Source organism: Cebus imitator, unplaced genomic scaffold (genome assembly GCF_001604975.1).
Source record: "Cebus imitator isolate Cc_AM_T3 unplaced genomic scaffold, Cebus_imitator-1.0 Scaffold123, whole genome shotgun sequence".
In the NCBI taxonomy this organism is placed as follows: domain Eukaryota; kingdom Metazoa; phylum Chordata; class Mammalia; order Primates; family Cebidae; genus Cebus; species Cebus imitator.
In genome coordinates, this window is record NW_016107438.1 from 734,569 (window position 1) to 738,084 (window position 3,516).

A 3,516-nucleotide genomic window follows, 5' to 3' on the forward strand; every position below is an offset into this window, starting at 1 on the left:
AAAAAAAAAAAAAAAAAAAAAAAAAGCAAAAAAACCCAAGCTGGAGGCATCACCCTATCTGACTTCAAACTAGATTATAAAGGTACAGTAATCAAAACAGCATGGTACTGGTACCAAAACAGAGATATAGATCAATGGAACAGAACAGAGGCCTCAGAAAGAATGCCCACAGAGCTACAACCATCTGACCTTTGACAAACCTAACAAAAATAAGCAATGAGGAAAGGATCCCCTATTTAATAAATGGTGTTGGGAAAACTGGCTAGCCATATGCAGAAAGCTGAAACTGGATCCATTCATTGCACCTTATACAAAAATTAACTCTAGATGGATTAAAGATTTAAACATGAGGCCTAACACCATAAAAACTCTAGAAGAAAACCTAGGCAGTACCATTGGGACATAGGCATGGCCAAGGACTTCATGACTAAAACACCAAAAGCAATGGCAACAAAAGCCAAAATAGACAAAACGGGGTCTAATTAAACTTAAGAGCTTCTGCACAGCAAAAGAAACGATCAATAGAGTGAATGGGCAACCAACAGAATGGGAAAAAATTTTGCAATCTACCCATCCGACAAGGAGCTAATATCCAGGATCTATGGAGAACTTAAACAAATGTACAAAGAAAAAAAACAAAACAAAACAGAAAAACAACCCCATCAGAAAGTGCGCAAAGGATATGAACAGACACCTTTCAAAAGAAGACATTTATGCTGCCAACAAACATAAGAAAAAAAGCTCATTATCTCTTGTCATTAGAGAAATGCAAATCAAAACCACGCTGAGTTACCACCTCATGCCAGTTAGAATGGCGATCATTAAAAAATCTGGAGACAACAGATGCTGAAGAGGATGTGGAGAAATATGAATGCTTTTACACTGTTGGTGGGAGCGTAAATTAATTCAGCCATTGTGGAAGACAGTGTGGTGACCCCTCAAGGATCTATAAATAGAAATACCATTTGGCCCAGCAATCCCTTTACTGGGAATATACCCAAAGGATTATAAATCACTCTATTATAAAGACACATACACACGTATGTTTATTGCGGCACTGTTCACAGTATCAAAGACTTAGAACCAACCCAAATGCCCATCAATGATAGACTGAATAAAGAAAATGTGGCACATAGACACTATGAAATACTAAGCAATCATAAAAAAGGATGAGTTCATGTGCTTTACAGGGACATGGATTAAACTAGAAATCATCATTCTCAGCAAACTTACAGAACAGAAAACCAAACACCACATGTTCACTCATAAGTGGGTGTTGAACAATGAGAACACACAGACACAGGGAGGGGAACATCACACGCTGGGGCCTGGGGGGTGGGGGGCTAGGGGAGGAATAGCACGGGGAGGGGGATTGAGGATGGATAGCATTAGGAGAAATACCTAATGTAGATGATGGGGCGATGGATGCAGCAAAGCACCACCATGGCATGTGTATATCTATGTAACAAACCTATACGATCTGCACATGTGCCCCAGAACTTAAAGTATGATAAATTTTTAAAAAGAAATTAACTGAGTAACCAAATACGACTTCTTCCCCAAAAACCTATGGAAATAAATAAATAAGCCACCAATTACGCACACACAAAAAGAAGTTAAACTAATGACACTATAAAGAAAAACTCAACGAGACAACAGGACTAGTATTTCCTGTTGTACTAGTATATCCAATAAGTGAGAATCTTGATTGAATCCTGCTTAGGGGATGAGGGTAGCTATTTTAAAAGGAGAGACAAATGGAAAATCTGAAATCAGGACTTCATATTAAATTAGGAAAGTATTTTAAGTGGAACAATGGTATTGAGGTTATATAGAATCACGTTCTTAGGAGATGCATAGTTAAGTATTGTCATGTCTACAACTTTCTTTGAAATAGTTCATATAAAGCAAATATGGCAAAATATTAAAAAAGAAAGAAATTTAACTAAGGAGGTAAAAGATCTGTATACTGAAAACTATAAAACACTCATGAAAGAAACCGAAGACACAAATAAATGGAAAAATATCCCCTGTTCATAGATTAGAAGAGTTAATATGGCTTTTCACTTTCTTGATAATATCTTTGAAACACAAAATTTTTTACTTTAGATGATGTCTGATTTATCTATTTTTTTCTTTTGTTTCTTGTGTTTTCAGTGTCTTATCTAAGAAACTCTTGCTTACTTCAAAGTCATGAAAATTAAGCCTATGTTTTCTTCTAAGTATGCTATAGTTTTGGCTCTTACATTTAGGTATTTGATGTATTTTTATTTAATTATATATATGATGTAGGGTCGGACTTCATTCTTTTGTATGTGGATATCTAGTTGTCCTTGTACTATTTGTTAAAAAGAAAATATAATGGGGTAAATCTCCACTGAATTGTCTTAGCAATTTTGTTTTTGTTTTTGAACTCCTATCTGTAACAGACTTAGCAACTTTGTTGAAAATCAAGTGATTGTAAATGTGATGGTTTGTACCAAACTGTCCTGATTACTGTACCTCTATAGTAAGCTTTAAAATCAGAAAGTGTGATTCCTCTTTGTTCATCTTTCTTAAGATTGTTTTGCCTCCTTCTGCCATGTAAGGAAAAAAAAAGAATGTTTTGGATATTTTATGGCCTTTACATTTTCATGTGAATAGTAAAATTAGTTTATCAACATCTGCAAAGAGTCAGTTGGGGTTTTCATAGGGATTGAATGGGATTTTTAGGTCAATTTGTGGAGTATTGCCATCTTAGCAATATTACATCTTTCTCTTTATGAGCATGGATATCTTTCCATTTACATAGGTCTTCTTTACTTTCTTCAATGATATGTTGTAGTTTTCAGTATACAAGTCTTGTACTTTTGTTAAGTTTATTCATATTTTCTTCTTTTTGATGATATTATAAATGAAATTGTTTTCTCAATTTCATTTTTGTGTTGTTCATTGGTAGTGTATGAGATTATAGTTGATTTTCTTTATTAAGCTTATATCCAGCAGCCTTGTTGAATTTGATTATTATTTTAGTTTTTGTTTGTGTGTGTGTAGATACCTCAAGTTTTCTATATGCAAGACTTAAGTCATCTGTGACTAGACATAGTTTTACTTCTTCCTTTGCAAACTGGATGCTTTTTATTTCACTTTCTTTCTTAATCATCCTGGCTAGAACATCGAGAGTCATATTAAATAGAAGTACCAAGTGGTAACATTCTCAACTTGTTTCTAATCTTATAAGTAAAGCATTCACATTTTTCACCCTTAAGTGTGATGTTAGCTGGGTGTTTTTGTAGATACTCTTTATAAAAGTGTTGAGGAACTGTCCTTTTATTGTTAGATTGTTAAGTGTGTGTGTGTGTGTTTTTTAACATGAAGTAGAAAAATCTTTGCTTTTTCTAGTATTTTAAGGTGGGAAGTTAGGTTATTGATTTGATATATTTTTTTCTTTTTTAATGTAGGCATTTAAAACTGTAAGTTTCTCTTTAAGCACTGCTTTATCTGCATCCCATAAAGTTTGGTATGTTGTATATTCAT